Genomic DNA, 24075 nt, shown 5'->3' on the forward strand with positions numbered 1-24075 from the left:
TCATTGAATTGCACATTTAAAATAGTTAAATTTTACAGTATTAATATTTTACCACAATTTTTTTTTGACTTTTTCCCTTTTCTAGGGCTGCACCCGTGGCACGTGGAGGTTCCCAGGCCAGGGGTCCAATCGGAGCTACAGCCAGCGGCCTACACCAGAGCCACAGCAATGCGGGATCTTCGACCTACACCACAGCTCACGGCAACACTGGATCCTTAACCCACTGATTGAGGTCAGGGGTCGAATCCACAACCTCATGGTTCCTAGCTGGATTCGTCAACCACTGAGCCACGACGGGAACGCCACAATATGCTTTTTATAAGTCAGGCAGATTCCATGCAATCTGGCCAGCTGAGACTGACGTGTCCTGGCACAAGGCTTGTTCAATAAGTTTTTGCCAAATGCAGAAAGACACGGGTCCCCAGCCCCAACCCCCATGATAGTCCAGAGTTTAGTGGAAATAACGCAGTACTTCGATTCAGGTGGTTGTTGGTCTCGCTCTTCACTACAGCTACATAGTCTTGGGTAATTTACTTAACCTCTCCTTGCCTCCCCTCCTCCTCGGATGATGTAGAGATAACAGTGGAAGCTACCTCCTAGGATTAGAATGAAGGCGAATGAGATAATTTCTGTAAAGTTCTTCTCAAAGTGGCTGGCTCATTATCATTATTAGCTATTATTAACATTAGATAAACTAATAAGAATTAGCTGTTGTAATTACTAGAGAGACTCGGTAAATAAGGATTTGCATTTTTGCTCCTCACCTAATGACGTGTTGATTTCCTTGACTTGGACTGTCTTCTTAGGAACGATGGACGCAGCAAGGTGCAGTTCACAGTCTGTTTTGGAACATCTCAGTTTTACCTAAGATATTACTGACTTGCTGGAAATCCTGTAATGATGCCCTGAGGTTTTAATAAGCCCCAAATCCTATAGCACAGGCTTATTGTCACCCCTTCAGCCTCGTCGTGGACATGGTGGCCTCCTCCTCATCCATTCCGTGCTGCCCAGCAGTCCTGATTTCTGTTTTGTAATCTCTGTGCTTCTGGAGGAACCAGACTCTTCCTTTGGCTCCAGAGAACAACCTTGTGGCCTGGCCAGGCTAAGCAGGCTTTTCCTTCCTCCCCAACACCGTGTGTGTGATCTAAAGCAGGGCCTGTGGCCTCTCCAGCTCCAATCGCGGTACATCTCAGGACTCCTCTTAGGAATTCCGGAACAAGTTTTTCTCTCCTCCGAATGGTGTAGAAGGCAAGTGTGAGGGCTGGAGCAGCTGCAGTGATTTCGCTACCTTAGGAGACACAAATCCCCAGCTAGGGGAAATTGCTCTCATAGCATGACTGAGACCATCCTACCTCTGGATGGTTCTGTTTACTGAACCAGTAAATCCCCCTTCTTATTACAACCTAGAAGTCTTACATAACCACCACAACAACAGAAATAAGTCTCATGTTGCTGAACTACTCCTTACCTCTTGGCCCCAGCGGAACTGATGTGGCATCTGTTCCAGAACATGACGGGGCATCTTCCGATCCAACTGTGCTCACGTCACGCCCGCTCTCCCTGGGTTGTTCATTCGCCAGCCTCCCTTCTGTGGTTTCCCTACTCTGCTTGCTCTGGCTCGTTCTCATTCACCCTGAATAGTTCAGCTCAAATGGCGTTTCCCAGAAAGCCTTCTCGAATCTGTCTGTCCAGATGGAGTTCTCCCTTCGTGGGCGCGCGTCACATTCCGCTTCTCTGCAGGACTTGCCTCCAGATGATTACATCCTTGTCTAATTCGTGGACTGATCTCTGTCGCCCACCTTTTGTTCACTGCTGTCACATCTCTAGGGCCAAACACAGAACTTTGCCTGTAAAAACAACAGTAAATAAATATTAGTTAAACAAATGACTCGCTTTTAGTTGCCAAGGCTTATTGTTAAGGCCTTCGTGTAGACGATCCGATAAAAACAAAAACACCGTATAAACAAGTCAGTCGTTGAGAAGAGAGGGGTTAAGAACAAGCTGCTGACTTTGGCTATGGGTGAACAGCCACATTCAACCAATGTTAGCTGCGCATGACACAGGGACTGAGGGACAGAGGACATTGGCCCTGCTCACCAGCAGCCCTTTGCGGGGCTTTAATCAGCTGGGCGTCGAGAACGCTGCCACGCGAAGGATCCCAGGTCACATCTGTTACTCAGCGCTTTGGTGCGTGGTGCCAGCAGGGTCAAACCTACATTAGCCTTTTTGAAAGCTCTGGCCTTGCCGGTGTCCGAAATAGCAGAAAAGGCCTAACTCTCAAGCCTCTTGCTGGCCGTTCCCCTTTCCTCTCTCAAGCCTGGAGACCATGGGCAGCATGTTGGCGGCCTTGCAGCCTGCCCTCTCCAGGTGTCTGAAAGCACTTTATAAACCACACCCCACGAGTTCTACTGTGTCATTATCCTGAGCCGGAGACGGCGAGGGCCAGGGACTGAGGCTGGATTCTCGTGAGAAGTCAAGACGAGCCAGAAGCCAGCGCTGGCTTTAGTTCCAAGCCCCCCAGAACAGTGAAGACCCTGGCGTCTGGGTAAAGCCAGGCACTGAGCGGCTCACACCCAGGCATTGCCACTTATTCACTTTGTTACCGCATGAATGATATTTGTGATTTCCCAGCCTCAGTTTTCTCATCCATAAATTAGGGATGAAAATACCTATATAGCTCATAAGATGGAATGAGATAAAATACAAGAAACGCTTTGCACGAGGTCGGGCACATAAAAGCCTTCCTTCCGACCTCTCCTGACTTCAAATCCACCAGGAGGAAGGTAGCAGATCAGAGCGTGAACTTTCCCCCCAGCCTTTGTTTGGCGCTCGGGCGGCTTTATTCGGTGATGACCTGTACGGACTCCACCAGCAGACGCTTCCTTGGAGATTTTAGCTGTATTTTCCCCTCGGGCCCACTTTAGCCTGAAAGCGCAACACGGAAGGTGAGGCAGTTCAATGCCATGGCTTTACACCGTGATAACAGCGTTGTTGACACGTCAGCCCTCCATGTCAAAATATTATGACAACCATAATAAGTAAAATAAATTTAAAACATTTATTGGTTTTAAGTGTTATCATTTCACTGTACCGTCAGTGACATAGGATGTCAAATGTGATCTATTCGCAGTATATTTTAAGTAAGATGATTAATGAATTGGATTTAGGCGCTGAGTATTTAACATATTTTATGATGCAGTCTGATGGAAAAAAAAAAAAAATCCCCGTGTGTAGTTCAGGAAACTCTCCTGGCCAGGAGTCTAGTTTACAGTCCAAAGACATCCTTCCTGCCGCAGCTCCACGCCCACACACACGCACACACAGACACACACGCACACACACGCACACGCCCCCCCCCACACGCACGCACACACACGCACACCCCCCCACACACACGTGCGCACACACACGCCCACCCCCACACACACGTGCGCACACACACACACGGACACCCCCCCCACACACACACACACACACACACGAGAGCCGAGATCGAAGGGGCCGTTGAAATGACTCCCATCATATTCTGAGAGACGTGGATAACTGGTCCAGCCCTCATTTAAAGAAGTAAACAAACTCAGGAGAACTCGGTTTAGCATCACCTGCTCTTCATTGTATCCCAGCCCTCTATCAGGCCTTCTCTCAGCTGATGGTTTCTTGGGTCAGGACAGGGGGCTGGGTGGGGACAGGTTTTGCTCCGCCGACCCCCTGCCTCTGGGCCCCGACAGAGGTGACATCACCTAGTCATGGGCAAAGGCTTCCACAGTGACAAGATCCAGGTGCTCCAGAAGATGAAAGGCCCAAAGCCACCCTGCTCTTGGAACGCGGCCTTCTGTACAGCAGTGGGGAAGGAGGAAGCAAAGGGAGCCGAAGTGTCACTGACAGGTAGAGAGTCCTGACGGGGCCTGCACTCAACGAGTTAGAGACGCGATTACCCCGAAAGTTTGGAAGTGGCCATTTGCTCTGTCACCCAGGCCAGCCTGAGGCCGCGCCGAGAAGGCCATCCGCGGGTCGCATGGTGTCGGAATGCCAGTTTCCCAGACATTACCTGAGGGAACAGATGGAAACCACTTGTGTTTTTATTAAGCAACAAAAACAACAGCCTAAGGAGTTGATGCAAAGTCCATACCCCTCGGGCCGAGCCCGTTAAGTCTTCGTCTCCAGAGACACGGCCCTGCTCGGCGCCCATTAGCTTCCTCTCGTCGGAGGAGGATTGACTGCGTTGATACATAATAACTGTATCTCACCCCATTACAGGTAGTTCAAGGCCGCGCCGCATAAACGATATGCATGGCTTTGTGTCTTCATCTTTGAAACCACCAGTTCTCCTGGTTGCAGACATATGTTAGGTCTAATGCACTCCCTGCCATAAAAGTGCTGCTTAAACTAATGAACAAACGAATGCTTGTTTAAACCTCTTTGTGCAAATCAAACAAGCTTTCAACAGCTATTCATATATTTATTGTCAGATGGGAATCATGCCTTAGGTGCTTTGCCCTGAACTATTACGAGCTAATGCTTGCAGTTGCATGGCGTTAATTCCCTGGCTGTGGTTTTTGTTGGGGTTTCCCACCCCACCCCCTTCTTCCTTTCTGTTGCTCCATCTCCAGAAAGGCTCTGGATGCAGCGTCTCCTGGCGTCCCCAGTAGAAGTGACAGCACCTGTGCCTGGCATAACCATGGCTTTGTTTCCCCAAGGCCACGGCCTCCAGGGACTGACCGGCCACTGCTGTACTGTGCCAGCACCTGCCTGCTTGGCTGGTGCCCTGAGACCCCGCCCCGGCAAATGAGCCCGAGCAGGTCCCAGGTCCTGCCTCTGCCCCCACCCCCGTCCCCTGCCTCTGCTGTTTTTCAGACTCAGCAGCACCTGAAAGCTCCCACGAGGTTTACCCATTATATTAAATAACAGGTTTTCGAAGCCGGGAACTGTTATTCTAGTGTGGCTGGGTGTCATTAAGGTTGCACGTCTATGCTTGTTTAATTTTTCTTCTGCCATTAAGCAAACTAAATGCTCGGAGATTTTTTTCTGTCTCAGTGGGGTCCACCCAGAATAGAAAAGAGAATAAGTCTTCCAGGGTTGTGTAACTGGGTCTTTTTGTTGCTTTCATTATGAGGAAGGAATTAAAAATCCCTCCTAGTCAGTACTTAAAATATCAAAGTCATTGTTTAATGCCTTTGAGTCACTGTACAACTAATTCAATTGCACAGTGTAGTGCCGTTTCACGGTGTGTGAAACACAGATAGTACAGAGAAGTGATTGCAAAGTTGAATAAACACCAAATTAGTTTTAAAAGTCTGCAACTTCCCGGTGGAGCCTTTCAAACTGAACTGAGCTGTTGTCTGTCAAAGTCTCTGGCGGCCAAAAGGTTGCATCACCTTCCACTTGGGTTGATGTAAGTGGTCCCCGACTCGGGGTACCTGGGAGAGGTGGCCGTCCGGCCGCCGGGAGGGGTGTGCACTGACGGCTCAGCTGCGCCGGCCCGCCTGCCCCTCGGGGGATGTTGCAGCACGGCCCTGCGTGGGCGAGTGAGGCACATGCGGGGCAGGGGACAGAAAGGCTGTGGCCGAAGGAGAGGTCACGGGACAACTTTGAGCACCATGTGATGTCAAGGTATCCTGTGATTTGAGAGTTAAAAAAAAAAAAACAGAAGAAAGGGCCCAGCCCTGCTTTCCTATTTCCAAGCCCATGTCAACAATGGCAGTTATTAACCAGCTGCCGTGCAAGCTCCGGCACAAACAAAACAAGGAAGCCCAAGTCCACAGTGATGTTTCTTAGCTATTACAGTCAGGTATAGAAATCAAAGAAAACCCAATGCTTACTGATTGCTTAGAATGTGTCCAGCACTGAGCCAAGGACGAGAGAGATAACTGCACAAAAACCACAGTTGTCATCCTCTGCCATTCACTCATTCACCCAACAAAATTGTTGAGGACGTGATAAGCACCAGGCACTGGGAGTAGAACAGATAAAAACTGCAATGTCTTGTTTATAAAGCTTTCACTCTGACTGGGAAGATGAGCAAAAAGCCAATCACTGGCTCCCCTCTGTCGAGTCTTTGGGGATACATCTCGTTTTCAACAAACCACGTGACCCCCCTATTTAAAATTTCAGCCCCCACCCAGTACCCATTCTCCCTCAGCCTGCTGTGATGGTCCAATTATGAGCCGTCCTGTCTGGGCCCCGAGGCCAGAGGTTTGTTCAGACCTCATTCTGGATGGGAGGGTATCTGAGTCAGCATACTGAGTAAAGCAGATTGCCCGTTCTGAAGTAGGTGGGCCATATCCAATCAGTTGAAGGCCCAAAGGGAACAAAAAGGCTGTACTTCCCCAGAGTCAGAGGGACTGCTGCCGTTTGACCACATGCAAACTGGGACCTCAGCTCTTGCCTTCCTTCAGGTTGAAGGGAAACACTGGTTCCTCATGCTCCTCGAGCCCGTCAACTTCCAGGGTAGAACTTATGCCATCGGCGCTCCTGGTTCTCAGGCCTTCAGACGTGGACTGGAACTGCGCCCTCCGTGGTGCCAGCGGCAGGCCGCCTTAATCACACGAGTCAGTTTCTTCTAACAAGTATTTATACACACCCCCTTGACTCTATTTCTCTGAAGAAGGCTGGTATGCCTGCTCTGTCTTTTCTCCATCACACATCACTTTCCACCGTATTAATTAATTCCTCTACCACATTTTAAGGTTGATATTCATGTATGTCCACCAGTAGAATGTAAGTTTCACAAAGAGCTGGTTCATTGACCCCCCAGGCACTCAATAAATAGCTGTTGAAAGAAGCAACGAATAAATATGTATCATGGGGAGACAAACACTATAAAGAAAAATTGAACAGGTAAAGGGAAGAGAGGGAACCAATAGCAGTTCTTTTTAGAGAGGTGGTCCTATTCCGGTGGGACCGGGAGCACTGCTTCTAGGACAACCACCCCGTTTTTTACCTTTTAAACCCAAATGTTCTCTTCCCCTTCCCCTTCCCCTTCTTCTTCTTTGCTCAGTGTAACTTTGTAGCTTGACATCCTTGTAGATTCACATGGCGCCGTAAGATATCACACAGAAAGATCCTGTGTATCCCCCACCCAATTTTCCCCAATAGATACATTCTTACAAAACAATAACACACTATCACAAATAAGATATAGACAGAGAGGCCATCACGAATCTTCAGATTTTCCCAGTTTTACTTCTCTCACCCAGGCATCCACCAATCAGTCCTCCTCCTTTCCTGTAGTTTTCCCAAACTGGACACTTTTGAAAGCAGAGATGATCTTATTAATAATTATGGCAGGACGACGGGCAAAAGAGGACAATCCCTTGCCCAACATAACAGATGAGCACCTCTTGATTATAAAACAGTGGCAACAATAACTAGCTGCTAACCGTCGTGGAATACGCTTACAGGGTGGTGGGCACAGTACAAAGCCCTGCCCGTGGCATCTCACTGAGAACTCGGAACAACCGTATGGGGCTAATCCCCCTTCTTTTCACGGTTTACAGATGAGGAAACCGAGGCAGGAGGCACGAGGACATCTTCCCAGGGTCCCAGAACCAGGAATCACAACGAGGTCTGTCTGATTTTAACTCATGCATATTAAACAAGTAATTACAACAACTACATTGTTAATCATAAGCGAGAAGAATGTTTTGATGGAGAAGGAGGAGGGGCTGCTGAAGCATAAAATGGGAATTGGAAAAAGACTTGACTCTCACCGAATTACCGTAAGGGTTAAAAAATACTAGTTGGAGTGTGTGTATACCAAATGGAACCTTTACAAAATGTTTAGCATTGTCAATCTGTGAGCCCGAAGAAAAGGCCTTAAGTGGCCATTCATCATCTTGAATTCCCAATGCATGAAAGTGCCGCAGCTTCTCGTATGTTCTCGGAGAAGCTGACATCGAACACAGGGTTTTAAACTTCTGAAAAACCTGCAGTTTCCAACTGCAGCTCAGAGGGAGCCCCACTCAGCCTGACGCCATAAGCTGTGTAGCAGGGCTCGCCCCACAGAGGAAGCTGTCTCTGAGTCCCCTCCACCACCGAGGGCTTGAGTCTCTCGGGTTCAGAGTCAAGTGGGGGGGGGGTCCTGAAAGGGAAGCAGAGTCCGCTAGTCAGAGAGGAATGGGTCCACGAGCAATCGGGTCCAATTTTGCCTCATGTTTTCTCAAAAGGAAAAGTATTCTTTCAAAGATCCACTGGCCTAACACACACTTACACATAATAACTTGTAAAAAAAAAAAAAAATCCTTGACGTCTTAATGTGGCAGGAGGGGAAGGGGAAGGAGCCCCTGCAGGGCTTCCTCAGGGAAGGGCTTCCACAGGAGCTCAGCCCCTCAGCACCCTTGCAAGCGCTCTGCTTGGAAAGTCGCACCCCGAGACACGTCTACACCCCAGGTTTTCTTACCAGCAGGATTTCGATCCTGTCTTATCCCTCATCCCCAGGCTAAAAAGCTTTTGTTTCTTTCTCTGCTTCTATTCCAGAAGGCGGAAGGCCGTGGACCAAAGCTGGGTCATCTTCGCTTTAGGGAGGTCTCTGTTCAAACACCACCTCCCAGATGGGCCCTGATCCATTTCCGATGGGTCACCCTCTCCAAAACAGCAGCCTCTCAGGCACGCGGTCTAACCCTTGGCCTGCCTCTTTTGACCCCACCGCTCTCATCGCTCCCCGACGCCATCGTGCGGGTGGGTTTGCTTGTTCATCGCGTGGGTCTTTGCAGGGTGCAAGGGCCGTGGGGGCCGAAAGGCCTGGTCTCTCTTGCTCACTGGCGCCTAAGAGCGCGTGGAACACGTGAGTTTCCTGATAGACATTCTTCAAATAAATAAATGAATGAATCCCATCCTTGGCTTTATTCTATCGACAAGTGTCCCTTCTTAGCCGCCTTGGGCAAGACGGCGGGCTTCACACACTCTTTCTCTGTCATTTGAAACTTTCCCTTCCTGAGTTCATGCTCCTCCAAACAGAGCCTGAGACAACAGGTTTGGTACCCAAAGTCAATTTGGAAGGTGGTCCTGGGATAGAGGGACCTGTGGCAGGGGGTGGGGGGGTGGCAAAGGAATGTGGAAGAGCCGAACCCAAATGCCTCACCTGGTCGCCGAGAGTGGGCAGCGGGCACTCCGTCTGCCCGGACTTTCTGAGAGACACATAGAACACCTTCCAAAAGGCAGACGACGGAACGATAATCCGCACAGACTGAAGAGTTTGGGGGAAAAATGTAGTCCTTGCCCTTAAGAAAACTTTAGTCCAAGTGAAAATGAAAACATGAAATGCTTATGACCTACTTATTGTACCAAGGGGAATTCAATTTTATTGAGTGCCAAACATGAGCTAGGCATGGTGCTAGGCGATGTCTGTAAATTATCTTATTTCACTGTGGCCACAAGAGCTGCCATGTATGGGCTTCTACCATTTAACGGGGCTCTACCCATAAATGACCTCACTGGTTCTCAGCGTTTAACCAAGGGTCTTCCTCTCCATTTAAGAGAAGAAAAAGCGGGACTTAGGTCAAAGACACCATTTGCCCTGGGCCCCACTACCCGCAAAGAGCAGGTGTCTCTGACTCTATCCCTTGTCCCGCAGAGAAGCGACAGCAGGGGACGTCCAGGCTAACGAAGCTCTGTGTGAGTGGCTGTGTGACACGGACAGGAAAACTCTTGGGATGCAGAGATGGAAAGGACCAGGTGAGCCGGACCTCGTTCTAATAAGACTTCCTCTGGGAGGTGGGTCTCGGTGAAGCGCCTGCAAGGGGAGGAGGGCAGGAAAGGGAAGGGGCGCAGGGGAGAAGACGGCTGGAGAGAGGGCTGGAAGGGCTTCGTGGAGCCGGAACCCCCGCCAGCCCTGAGCTCCCCCAGGGCATCTTTCCTGCGCAGGCGGCGGGTCATGGAAGAGGAGGATTTAGCCCACGAACGAGGTCAAACGAGAGAAGAGAACAGCCCAACAAAGAACCAAAGCCCAGATTGGGGGTGAGGATTCTGAGGCCCTGGAACCCTAGGAACTGCTCATGTCTCAACGTGTATTTGAAAAGACACATTGTTTGTGCAGCCTGACGGCAGTGGAAGGCAAATAACATTTCATTTCCTTGCCGTCTAAGCTCCCTAACCTGCTGGGCTGCAGGCAGGGCGCCCTGAGTCGGAATAGGCCCAAGTGAACGGAGCGCATGTGTGCTGAGGCGGTCCCAACTGCTGGGTGGCTTTTAAAACGCCACTCACAGTAGCACCAATGCAGTTTTTATTTTTCCTGCGTCTTTCTTCTCACTCCTGCCACAACTGGTTGGCATAGGCATCCAAAACTATACACGACAAGGAGAAAAGCAGAAAAGAAACTCAGAAAATGATGAGGGAGGCCCAAATCCCTGACATCCCACCCCACCCCAACTGTTCTAAATGTTCTTCCATTTTCAAAATAAAAAAAAAGTTGGAATATCGCCTCGGGGCTACTAAATCGTCCGCAAATTAAGAACCTGTTTTTAATAACATTTAACTTGTAAATAACGCATTAATTGACTCGTCTGAATGTTAGCTTGAGCATTCGAAACTCTGCTACTCAATTTGTAATGAAAGAAATGTGCTGTAACAGGAGGCTATGTGGTGAATACAGCAGATTAAATATGACAGTTGATATTTGTGAAAATGGGGTTATAATAGGCGGACACCTGCAGCTCTTTTCCAAGCAAAACAACAGAAATTAAACATGCATCAAGCGTGTGCGTGGGTGTCACATTTTCTGTGGGTGCATTTCTTTTGTTCTCCTGGGGTCCTGTGTTGGGTTTGCCTCCCATCTCTTTGTCAGGCCATACGTCTAAGCAACAAGTGGCCATTCATGGATACGCTTTATTGCATCTCTAAATGACACATCCTGGGGAGGTAAGAAAAAGAACATGCATCTTTTTTCTAAGAGTTGGGAGTTACTAAAAAAGTGATGGACGACCCAGCACACCGACGAGGCGCTGAACCCGAGGAGGCCGTGTGTGGTGGAGCCAGCCACGTCCTCAGCCTGGCTCGCCCTCAGCCATCCAGTAGGATTTCGGAGCTGGAGACATGAGGAAGGTGGCACTCTGCAAGGGACGCATTAGGAAAAACCCAAGTGGCTCGGGGTGGGGGAGAGGAGGTACCGGAAGAGGGATTAAATTGATGATTGGCAACGACGGATCATTAACAAAGCGCTGCAATCACAATCCTTCTTTCATTTGTTCAACCAGCCTAGAGAAGCACCTTCTGCTGCTTACACTAAGCTGGGTGATGAGTCGCAAGGACGAGAAAGAGACCGTGGGGACATCCGGCCAAGAGACGAAATATTAGAGGCAAATCTCGGCCCATCCTGTCACACGCAATGGGGAAGTTAAGTTAGATAAAGACAGAAAAGCTTCTATTGAATTTGTCAATCAGAGGTCATTAGTGGCCTTGGCAAAAATAGTTTCAGTGGAGTGTCGGGGACAGAAACCAGATTACCGTGTGTAACACAACGAGAAAGAGGCAGAACACGGACAAAGGGGGGCGAGACTGCTCTCCTCAGACATCTGACCAGGAAAGGCTAGGGACAGAGGGGAGGAGTGGAAAAGAGAGAGAGAAAAGACAATGTGTCAAGAGCCACTTTTCCAAAGAAAACTGAGCACATTGTGCAAGCCGCGTGGAGGTCACAGCCGTTGCACACAGAGTCTCGGCACATGAACACGTGTGGACGCCTCTCAGTCACACGTTTTGTTTCCCATCAGAAGGTGAGGTTCTCTCCTAAATTAAAACTCTCGTTTACTATGCTCTTTAGCCTTCATTTTACAAAGGATCCTATTAAAGCTTGGGTACAGATTCAGTTCTATTGCATGTCATCAATGAGTTGCCACCAAGCGTGGTCACTACGCATTTTTCTGTAGGAGACTTCTCACGGTTTACCATCTCATTCTAACTGGGTTGAATGTGAGCCAAATGAAATTGCCACACTTGCGGGTCAAAAATAGCTTAATGTTGGCAATTTCATAAGAGTCAGGGCAGACGGGGAGGGGCGAGGGGGTGCCTACGGAAATCACAGCATTTCAATATCATTTTGAATGTGATATAGGGTGAGAAAAGAAACCCACAAGAAAGCTGGGACAAAGGGTATTGAGTGAGTAAAAAAAATAGTCATCTTTTTGTGTGGGTTTGGTGTGTGTTCCCAAGGGAAATAATTTTTGAACATGTAGCTTGATAGTAATAATAACACTTTTAAGGGGTACAGATGGCTCAGGGGATCAATCGGGATTTAGGGAGTGGGGTTTTTACCTGCAAGCTGTCCAATTTCGTCAGACTAACTTGCAATTTTACCCAGTTAAACATCTTATGGATCTGAGACCAACAGACCAAAGAAAAACACTCTTACAATCGGATGTCTGGGTAACTCTTGGCAAATCTTTTAGCCTCATTGTAATGTGATTGCTCCATCTTCCAGTCGAAGGCCTGGGTGACCCGCTTGGTCTCAATCCCATGTGAGAAGCCCAGGCTTCTAAGTCAGCGTTAAGGCAGTCCTAGTGCAGGCAGCAAGGGAAAGTAATTTTCCCAAACTGCCTGCACTAAAAATAAATCCACAGTGGCCTCAGGGGAGAGCTCCCTGGTCCCCTTCACGGCCAATCTATTCACTGTGGTGAGAGGTTGAGATGGACCAGGGAAAAAACCTAAAACCTAAAGAAAAACACCCTAATGAGGCACCAGTGGCGAGGCGACGGGAACCACAGAACCGCTGGGAAGGCATTACCTGAGTGTTTTCTCCAGAGCAGGGTCGTGGGACAAAACGACAAGGAGGAATTCCCACAGCAGCGCGCAAGTGGGCTCTAGCCACGTTCTGGAATGTCCTTTGTCCGCTGTCGAAAGCGCATATTCATAAACAAAGACGAAAAGATGGCTAACATGAAACTGAAGGACAAAGGGCACCAGATCCCGGGTCCTTCTGCGTTGATGGGGAGAACAAGCCCTGTTTAAACCAGCCCTCCGGGGGGCCCTGGACAGCCCTGGTCAGCCCTGGTACCGTCTGGCTTCTCGTCTCTGTGAGGCCAGGGCAAGGCAACCCCTCAGAAGAAGCCACCGCTCTGTGCAGGGCACAGGAAGCCTTGAGTCACAAGACTTGGTTGTACAGTGTCTTAGAGAAAGATCCCAGCTCTCCATTAAGCTAAAAAATTCCTCCTCCTAGACAAGGAAGGCACGTGGCCTTCTAGGCAATTCTCTACCGTATTTGGATTTTCACTTTACCGCGTTATAGGCAGAGCTCTTTATTACATTGTATTTGTATTATTATAAATTTGGTCATGGATCTTAAGCTCTCAAAAGACAGACCTGGAGGAGTTCTCTTGTGACACAGTGAGTTAAGGATCCAGTGTTATCACTGCAGTGGCTCTGGTCACTGCTGTGGCATGGGTTCAGTCCCTGGCCTGGGAACTTCCATATATCACAGGTGAAAAAAAAAAAAAAAAGACAGGTCTGGATGGGACTCGTTTAGTTTATAAGATGTATTTTTAGAATGTAGCATAGTTTCTTTTATTATTATACTATAATACCTGTAATGTATATGATGAAATACCTAACTTGCCTCCCTAAAGGTAAGATATTTCCTAACTTCTAAAGTTAAATAATCTAACCCAAAGGGCCAGACGTGAAATTACAGCCAGAAATTCATACCAAGTGTCTAACGACCCAGAGGGGGCTAAATGTCAATTGTATTTGGAAAGATGTAATTCGACCCATTGCATTACTTGAAGAGTTCTTCTGCCACATATGGAAAAGGTTTTGGCTAATTATATGATTGTTTCAAATTATTTCTTCTTCCCTAAAAGAAGCTTATACTTCCCTTTTCCAAGTTCATCAAGCTTGGCAATGTGACTTGCTTTGGCCAATGAAGTGTGAGCAAAACCAACAATGACGACTTCCGGGCAAAAACTTTGAGAGCCATTGTTCTTCCTCTGCCTGGAAAACAGCACGACCAAAACTATGGACTCCTTCTTCAGCTTCAATTCCAGAATGAAGATCCATGGAACAGAGCCACACCTGGCCTACAGCCAGCATGTAGCCAGAGAGAGAAATAAATCCTGTTTGTCTCGAGCCACTGCGAACTGGGGATTATTTGTTACCAATGAGTAACATAGAAAAAGCTGACCGATACAAAAGTAAAACAAATGCATCAGAGACATGAAGTGCTTATGCTCCCTGAAACCCACATGTGACTGCTCTAGCTGTGTCTCAGCACACATAAGGACGGGGACCGTGAGGGAGTGGAATGCAGCAGGAAGCTAAGGAAGGAAGCCCTGGGGAACCATTGACAGTGTTCTGGAAGAAGAGGTACTGTCACTGCATCTTCGGCATTTACTTACTTCCAGGTCCCCTCCGCTCCTCTCTGCTGGCCCCTAAGAAGCATCTTGCTGTGAGAACATCACTTTGCCGAGGGCCGAGCATGGCTGACTCCAGGAAACCCCCGTGTTCCATACTTCCTCCGAGGCGTCCTTATTACCCTCCGGTGGTCATACTATGCTTTCCTAGCCCAGTTTTCTCCCTCCTTAGACAACTGTTTCACACCTACTCCTCTCTCTTCAAACCTCCAGACACTTTCGTCATCCTCTCCCTGGGCTCATGACTGTGCTTCCTAGTTCACTGGGAAGATGATGGCCCTCAAGACAATTTCACTCCACTTCCACGACCACACCAGCCTCCCTCCCGCCCTCCCTGCATCCGTGGCCCTCTCCCCCGCCTTCGAGCCCAGCCATGCTCCCAGGCCAGACCCACCCTTCGCCTGCCACTAAATCCTCTCCCACCCGCTCACTGGAAGATGCTGCTCCAGCAATTCTCTCTTCCCTCGTCTACATTGCAAACTTTCTGTCTTTCTATTTGGTTTTCTTCCTTCTGTGTTCACTCCCCTGTGTTTACCCTTGCAGCTTCTCCTCATCGCTGCAGTGCAGTCTCCACTCTCAGTCCTGGGACCCTGTGTGTTTTCTGTTATGCTTACTCTATTGAGAAACTGATCCAGTCTCGAGGATCTAAGCATGTGCACTTCCAACCTGTCTGTTCCCTGGAGTCCGCACTCAGGTATTCCTGACACGAGACACAGCTGTTAGGCAACTAACGACTGGCAGGTTTACAGCTAAGACTCTACCACCGCCAACCATTCCTCGCACAATCTTCCCTGTCTCAGCAATCGGCACTCTTAGTTCAAGTCAAGACCCCTTGAACTGTCCTTGACTCCTCGTGGCTCGTACCCCACATCCTCACCATCCAGCAAATCCTGTTCATTCTACTTTCAAAATACACTCAGGATCCCACCACTTCCAGCAGCTTCTACCACTGCCCTTCTGGTCCGAGCCACCATCATCCGCTGCCTGGATTCGTTCGTGCAACAGCCTCTTAACTGAACCTCCTTGGTCTTTGTTAGTCTCTCTTTACATGGCGATAAAGACATTCCGTTTAAACATGCCGCACGGCCCTTCCTACCCAACACTGTCCCCGCCTTTCTTCTGCTCTCTCCTCCTACCCCCTCGTCTTCATTTACTCCATCCATTCCAGCTGCACAAGCTTCCCCGTTACCCTTTGAGCTTATAAGCAGCTTCCATCTCAGCCCATCTGTGCCCACCGCTCCCTCTGCCTGCAATGCCCTTGGGAATTCCTTCTCTGTGTCTGTGAAACAGGAAGCGAAGTCGCCAAGCTTGTCTGCTGACTTCCTTCCGATCCTTACCAAGGGACGTCTCCCCAGGGGCCCCCCACCTGATGTGGCAAATCCCCCCCAGCATGATCTGCCCTGCTTCTCCCCTTTACTCTTCTAAGCACTTAGGATTATCTAACAGACCAAAGATTTCACTTTCTCTGTTTATTGCCTGTACCCCAACAGAGAACGTAAGCTCCCTGAGGTCAAGGTGTTACAACACTGTGCTCTGAATACCTAGGACAGGGCCTGGCACGCAGGGGCCTCAAGAAACGCTTGTTGAGAGAAGAAATAAAATTGTTTTGCAAGTTACCTTCTTGATGGATGGGCCCAGTATTATTAATTTTTTTTGTCTTGACTTCTGTCTTTGCCGATTTGTTTTTCAGTATTCTACTACTTCAAGTACTCCAGATCAAAATTCCATACATCGTGCCTTTTTTTTTTCTAAACCTATTTTCTAGTCAACAACCTCATTTCCTTGATAGGTAGATGTATTGATATGTTTAGTGTTTTATTTCCCCCTCTTTTTTGGGGGGGGGGGGTTTTAGGGCCACATCCATGGTATATGGAAGTTCCCAGGCTAGGGGGTTGAATCGAAGCTGCCGCTGCCGGCCTACTGCCGGCCACAGTCACAGCAACACTGGATCCAAGCCACGTCTGTGACCTACATACACCACAGCTCATGGCAACGCTGGATCCTTAACCCACTGATCGAGGCCAGGGATCAAACCCGCATCCTCCTGGATACTAGTAAGAGTCTTTTCCCCTGAGCCACGACAGGAGCCCTGTTTCACCTGCTTTCTCTGCCGCTGTAGGAGAATGTCAAAGTTGAGATGGATTTGAGAGTTCGCTTTGCTCCACCTTCTCATCTGACACGGATGGAAACTTCGGTCGAGAAGAGGGCAGAAAGCTTTCACGGCTGCAGCCGAGATCCTGGTTCCCAGCAGAGCAGCGCCAGGAGCCCTGGCCCTCAGCCCACTGCCCCCTCAGACCAACCGCCTCCTCTTCCTCTGGCTTCTCTAAGTAAAACTCGCTTCCGTTCATGCTTCTGCCTCTTTTAATTTTTCTCTCCCCTTAGTCGTATCATTTTGCTGTCTTCATAAAGCTGCCTTTATCTCCTTTTGCAAGAATATCTGTATAAAAGGAGAAGAGAAGATTTCCGCTGAATTTAAACAAAACCTCTACAGACTCTACTAATGTTTTCATTAGATCCTTTTAAGATGTTTTGTGTACACATATGCAAAAGATGTTAGAATGTTTGGAAAATGTGGTTAAGAGGTCCATCCCAGCACCTCCAAGGGCATGACAGGGATTTAACGGGAACCGGACAGCGCCCGGCGCACGGGGAAGATGCAAGAAGCACGCCGGGGCCTGGAATTGTGTGTTCCCAGCGCGAGCGCTGTGTGTACCTGAGCACCGGTGTGGCCCGTCGTGCCACACGGTACCAAGGCTCCATTTCTCTCTTAATAGAATGCGTAATGGCCTACATGGTTGTAATGACGTGTTATTTTTCCTGGAGTACTTTTGTGAGTCCTGATTTCTTTTCTTTTCTTTTGGCCGTGCCCATGGCACGTAGGAGGTGTAGACATTCCCAGGCCAGGGGCTGAACGCACACAAAGCAGTGACCCAAGCCACTGCAGTGGCAACACCGGGTCCTTAACCTACTGTGCCACAAGGGAACCCCATGATTTCTGTTTTTAAACAGACACAACATCTCCTACAGGTCGTGGATGTCAACTGTCATCTCATCTCCACTTCGGCTCGGATGGAAACTGAAACACAAAGATGATTCTCCTCCGCTTACACTACGGGGTGGGAGAAATGGAAGCAAAGCCAGGAACATCTAATTCCTCATCCTGAGTTAGTCCATTGGGTCAGTTAGCCCTGTAAGTGTTAGTAAGTCATTCAAAATAAAAAACCAAGTGTGATTTTTCTGTAGTACCCGCGTTTTTTGACATTCCTCTGATGGACAGAACGCGTGAACGGGGCCTATGCCCTTGACTCTGGCCAATGGGATACGGAAGAGAAGCCCAGCCAGATGCCAGGCCCGGTTTTTGAGAAACCCACACCTTTCACTGCTGGGCCCTTAGAACGCTTCCTCTGGGAGTCTGGCTCAGCATGCAGGGAGCCCTGCAGCCACCACGCTAGGGACACAATGCAGTCCACAGCCAGCCAGCAGCCCAAGCCGAGCCCTGCTGCGTGGTGACAGTCCCGTGAGGGACCCACCCTGAACCCTCCAGACAAGCCCACTCACCCCTGAAGACCCCTGAGCCATCTCACCATTCCAGTGGAGCTGAAGCATCGATGAACTGGGCCAGGTCGGCGCCACCGAGCGATAACATCCTGAACTAATTCAAACGGTGGTTGCTTTGGGGGACTGTGTCTGGGGGTGACTGTGTCTGGGGGTGACTGCGTCTGGGGGTGAGCTGGTGTGCAGCAGCAGGAAGTGAACACACGTTGACCCCTGGAAGTAGATGCTGCCGCAGCAAAGGCTGAAAACACGCAGTGAAGGCTTGGGGACCAGACCACCGGGAGAACTGGAAAGAACCCGAGGACACCGTTTGGGAAGCGGGGAGGCCCTGAAGGAGGCTGCTGCTGAGTATACTCGGCAGGTGGCCCAGCCGTCGCCACAGGAGGCCGGGGAAGCCGCGACCCACTGAGAACAGAGCAGAGACGCTGGCCTCGCTTCCACTGTGGTGGAGCATCCAGAAGTAAATAGACCTAGTGACCCGGAATGGGTGGCCTTGGGGTTCCAGAAGGACTGCCGATTGATTTATTTTAGGCATGTGAAATGACATGGAGAGAGAAAGGTGAGGTTTTTTTAAAAAAAGGATGTTTAATTACTATAATTAAATAATGATTGATATTACTTAGAAATTGTGTTCCTGCATAATTTCTAGGAAGCAGAACTGAGACCTAATCAAAAATGTCAGCATGTGGCCAGTGAGATGCCAGCAGTGCCACAGACAAGGGACTGCTCCGTGTCTTCCAGTCTCTCTGTTCTGGATAGGAAGGCCTACTGCCCATATGCTCACCTCTGCCCCATCATTGTGTGTTGCGGGGTGGGGTGTGCAGAGACCTGTTCCTTTAGCTCCCAAGTGTTCAGACCGGAAGGACCCATGTGCCAAGAAACACCCCTGCAGGGTTCCACGCACACCTGTGCCTGGGTTGGATTCACAAGATACCAGCTTTTGATGGTCCCTGGGTCCTGATACTGTCATGAGATGAGAATTTGAGGGTTCCTCAGAGAAAGTGAAGGTATTTTTGCATCGGGGAGGCATAGAAATAATCGATGCTCAAAGAATATGCTATAATAAAGATTGCCACACATTCCCTGAGCCTCCTTCCATGGAGAGGCAGAATGTAGAGCCCCCCCCCCCCCCCCGCCTTAGATCTCTGTGAGCTCCAGGACTGGCTGTGATCAGCAGAATGGGGCAGAAGGGATGTGGGGCCAGTCGTTGGGCCACAGCTTAAGAACTGACAACCTTGCTGACATGTCGCTGGAGCCCTGAGTCCCCAAGCACCCTGACGTCGGGTAAGGGTGAGAGACAAAGCATAAGCATCTGGTTGGCCCAGCCGAGACCAGGCTCCCAGCCGAGGGGCTAAGTTTGTGGATGAAGCCACCTTCGAATCCACAGACGTGCTCATCTGCCAGCGGAGTATTCTGAGGGACCTCAACTTACTCCCCACAGACCAGAGGAATCACCCAGCTGAGCCTCGTCAAACGATTCACCAAAAATACAGTGAGATATAATAGCATGGTGTCTTAAGCCACTAAGATTGGGGATAATTTGTTACACAGCGAGAAATAACCAGGACGCTAACCATTCACACATAGATATCAATAACAGGTATGCATGTTTTCCACACTAGATTATGCATCCCAAAGTGGTGATACGCTAACTTTTCATAAAGGTAACCACATTTCAGATGTGCTAAAGATGATTTGTATGTGTCTTACCTGTACCGTACCAGGTAAAAGAGTCACTACCCACCTAGTTCACAGGAGGTGGAGAGACGCTAATGACATCACGTACACATGTCACCTGTAACGCCTTTCCCACCGCGTGAACAGATGACACTCTTATTGCTTTTGAAAGGAATATCTGAAGAAAGCGGGGGGTTTCTTTCAATTCGCATAATCATCCAGTTTTTACCAATGTTGTAAGTTCAGCTCATCACGGTCTGCTGCTTCTATCTAACTGGGCACTGGTACGCCTGTGAAGTCCTTGTCCTACCAGTGTGGGCTCTCTTCAGTCCACGTTAAAGCAGAGCGTGTTAAGAAAAGTGCAAAGATCCATTTTAGTACAACGCCGGCCTGCAGCAGGCAGATGTGAACTCAGATGAGTGCTGGTACTGCTTTACCAGCACTGCTGTTAGCTCGTGCCGTCCAGCGAGCGACTCTCGGCAGAGGCGGGAGACACTGAAACAAGCAGCTCGCCTTGGAAGCCCTGCCTCTGGGCCGCAGGTCTGCCTCTCCTTGGTACCCGACAGAAAGCAAAGAGATAGAGGAACCTTCGAGCCCTTTCTCCCACGACCCAGAACGAGGTGTTATGAAGGCCTGGAGGAGATCCGGGCACTGCTTCTGTGAGCAAAGCTGCGACTGCGAGAAATTTGTCAAACTTCAGGTTACTGAACTCAAATGTAGTAAGTGATATTTTATGTTTTTAATGACAGTTTTTCCCCTTCGGAAAGCTAAAATATATAAAAATGGTCTTTAAAAGGTCACTTCTTAGATTTAGTATCAAAAAAATGCTAGAAGAATATAAACACACATGCACACGCACACACACACACACACACACACACACACACACACAAACTGTTAGTGTCACTAGCGGTGTCTGCCTTCACAGTCAAAAAGCTTTCACGTGCATGAACAACACGCAATGAACGGCCCAGTCGCGGCCATCATGTCCCAGTGGGGAGCGTGGCGTGGGCTCCCCATCAGCACCTGCTGAGCCTGGGCTCATCCGCAGGGTAAGAACCCCACACATGGCCTCTCTGCAAGCACACTTGCCCAGCACATCCCTGGCACCCGGTGAGGTGCTCTTCAGACATGGACCAAACGTCCCCTTCGACCTGTGGCCTTTCAGACACTTCGGGGGCCGTAGAATTGGCCGGCGTCTACCCCCGAATAAGAAAGAAAGACCAAGTGTGGCTGGAGGCGCCTTGAAGGCAACACCAAGCTTTGTTTTCACGGCCCTTCGGCAAAACACCTTTACTGCTGCAGCTCCCGAGCTTCAGGAACATCCTGGACAAACACTTTTCATAGAACCTTCCACAGCGCAAACAAGGCCAGACCCAGCATTTGCTCTCACTTAGCGTGCTAGATGGACTCGTGGGTGAGAAGCACATGAAGTGTCGGGACCTGCTCGCTGGGCACGCTCGCAACAGCCCTGGAGACGAGACCACTGTTCCCGGGTAGCGGCGGAGGAGGCCCCGCGAGTCGCACGGCCTTTACTGAAAGGGAAGGAAGTGGATCCCACCCTGAGTCTGGCTCCCGAGTCCTTGTCTGACCACTGATTCTTCAGGCTTCTGAGGGTGGGACAATGAGAAGAGCCATCATGGACTAAAAGCCACGCGGAGCGTCGTGCAACCTGGGGCTCAGGCCAGGCAGACCTCCACTCTCCATTTCTTCATGCCTCTGTGACCCCCGGCAGGTGGGCGAGCATCTTAAAATGGACACCGTTACAATACCTTCACAGGGTTAGTGCAGTTTTAATTATCTGTCCGGCGGCTGGAATTTAAAAAGCCATCGAGAAACGAGAGGCCAATTCGTCACCATGTACCAAGCACGACGGGTGTGTTTAGAGCAAGCTGACAAGGGTCCCGAAAGGAAGGGGTATCCCACCTACTTGACAGACCCAGACACGGAAGCCCCGCAGGGCCCAGAGTCACACGGCCGCGTCAGGATGCGACCCCAGGCCTGTGAGACCGCAAGGCTCTCCAGTTACACGCACGGGTCCCCACACCTCTCAGTGCCCCAGCCTGCTAGGTCCACGCACGTCCTGTCCACCGCTCTCGGGACCCCAGCCTTTGCTGAAATCACCTGCGTCACAAAGGACACTTGGAATCAGCGGTCGGCGGTCGTCTGCGGCACTAAAGCCGAGGAGTTGCATCGCTCGGTTCACTCACTGCTTCTATTTTCACTCTCATCCTCGAGGGAGCAAGATTCTTAACGTCTCTCTCCTGGGGAAAATATTGGACGTATAAATGGCAGCACTTTAGAAAAACAGTCAAAATTAACTTAATTTAGAGACAACGAGTCTGGACTAAGGAGGCGGACACTTGGGTTTTATTTTGCTTTATTGTCACAGCTTTCCGCCGAGGAGCTGCGTGCGCCGAGACGCCAGAGTTCAGCAGCTCCACACTCTCCCCAGGAAATGGGGAGGAGAACAGAGCTCAGAGGGTCCTGCTCGTTCTCAGGCGGCGCTCGCCAGCTCCTCTTACACACGTTCCCATACGTGTGCAGCGGTAAAGAGCAGCCTCTGAACCAGGTGCTCTTCTCAGCAGGGTTTGAGCAACCTCGTGAGGACTTAAAGGCTGTTTCAAAACTCCTATTTTAGGACCCTTGGATTCTGACTCAGCTGATCTCGCTGAAGCTGGAGATCAAATCTCTGTTTGCGATCACTCCTCAGCTTTTTCAGGGGAGCATCGGGCTCAGGAATCCCTGCTTTCAGGGTGGGCAGACTCACGATGCCCTGAGAACACAGGGATGACCGGAGCCCACACCGGGGTCTCCGCCCACCAGTGCAAGCTCATTGGCTACCGGGAGCTGAAAGGCACCAAATTTGACACTGTCGACCGTGTATTACACATGGTGGAGAGACGGAAGAAGAAGCTTTTACAAATGATTTTCCTGTAGAAAAAAGATCCATACTGCCCGTATGGCATCATCTTAAAATTTCAGGAAAGGTCTAGAAAGCAATAGAATTTTCCCACATCCTTGCGGTGTCACAGGGAACTTGGAAATCACCCGCAGTCAGGAAGAAGTATGATGAGTAAAGCCCAATGATGGGGTCCGTACTTGAGCACCAACCCTGTGCCCACGTCGCCAGGTTTGCTGAGCTGAGATCATGGCAAGAGACTCAGTTAGCGAACTGAGCACGAATGGGCAAAACAGCAGAGAGATTCTAAAAACAAACACAGCGAGCAACACCCAGGATCAAGAAGTGAGTTAGAGCTATTTGCCATTGCCAAGGCCAGCTGGTGTCATGCTGGAAAGAATGCCACCAGCCAGAAAGGAATGGGTCCTTTTTTAAAGCAGAAATACCACTCAGACCATGACAGTAAACACAAATATTTACCCAAGGATCGATGATGCTGCGTGTAAAAGGCGGAAGGTCGCGTAGGCTCGTATCTATTGTCGCATTTCTAAAAGTCGAGGGTCCTGCAAGCCAGCAGGTAAATGCACACAGATCTCTTGCCAATTTGGAGAGACACTCTGCGTGTGATCTTGAGTGATTCTTTTTTGAGCGTTATCTTCAAAATGGAGCTAATAACGCTGTCTAGGAGTGTTGACAATTATTTAATTACGACCTGCAAAGCACACTAAACTCCTTGGCAGAAAGAGAAGTGTGAAGAAATGGGTGAGTTTCTTCAACGCAGTCCTGAAAACACTCTGACACCCTCTCCATAAGCCTCAGAAATGACAGACCTGCCGAAATTGGCACGACACTGTAAATCAACAATTTTTTTTTAACTTAAATAAAGGGAAGAAGAAATGGCAGGAACCAGGCCATGTCTGTCTTCTGGCTCTTTGACTCTCAGTATTTATGAATGAAATCCTTCATTCATAATCAATGAAGGAAATCCTTCATTGATAACGCGAGCGTCCTGCCCAGATGGCCTCTTTGCTCTGCCCAGAGGGATGTAGGAGAAGCACAGGGACCCGAAGCCCAAGGCAAAATGTTTCTGGTCTTTGCCCCCGGTTCCTGGCAGAGCTCCTAAAACCCTGGCCATTTCCTGAGTGATAGGAGCGTCTTTTGTTATTCCTGAGTTTATGCTAATGATATGACAGGGTGGGGTCCCGGATAATCTCGGGATGGGGCTGGTCACCAGAAAGTCCAAGTGATTAGAGGGTTGGAACCTCCAGCCCCACCCACCCCTCCAGGAAGGGGAAACGGAGGTGCTGGAGATTGAGCTCCGAAAAAACTCCTGAACAGGGAACTTTGGAAAGGCTTCAGGTTGGTAAACACCTCTGGGTGTTGGAAGGGTGGTGGGCCTGGGGAGGCACGGACGCTCCGTCCTGTGCCCCCCGCCAACACCTTGACCTATGCTTCTCGTCCTTGCAGCAAGCTAAGAGACTTTCCAGAGTTCTGTGAGTCATTCCAGTAATGAGAAAACCCCAGGAGGGGTTCCCAGGAAACCTCCATCTGGAGCCAGTCGGCCAGAGGTAGAGGTGGCCCTGGACTTGCGACGGGCTTCTGCAGCGC

The 24075-nt window shown here is 49.6% G+C and overlaps 1 long non-coding RNA gene across 1 annotated transcript; it reads left to right on the plus strand.

Moving 5' to 3' along the window:
- The first annotated feature begins 11488 nt into the window (after positions 1–11488).
- LOC110260474 (uncharacterized) lies at positions 11489–18514 on the plus strand. The gene is made up of 2 exons (XR_002343786.2): positions 11489–11705; positions 17361–18514. It is a non-coding gene; the product is annotated as an uncharacterized LOC110260474 (long non-coding RNA).
- The last annotated feature ends 5561 nt before the right edge of the window (positions 18515–24075 follow it).

This window comes from Sus scrofa, chromosome 4, assembly GCF_054392235.1.
Source record: "Sus scrofa isolate SSC_HxYL_T2T_F1_AM1 chromosome 4, Sscrofa_HxYL_maternal_Yorkshire_Landrace_v2.0, whole genome shotgun sequence".
Lineage (NCBI taxonomy): Eukaryota > Metazoa > Chordata > Mammalia > Artiodactyla > Suidae > Sus > Sus scrofa.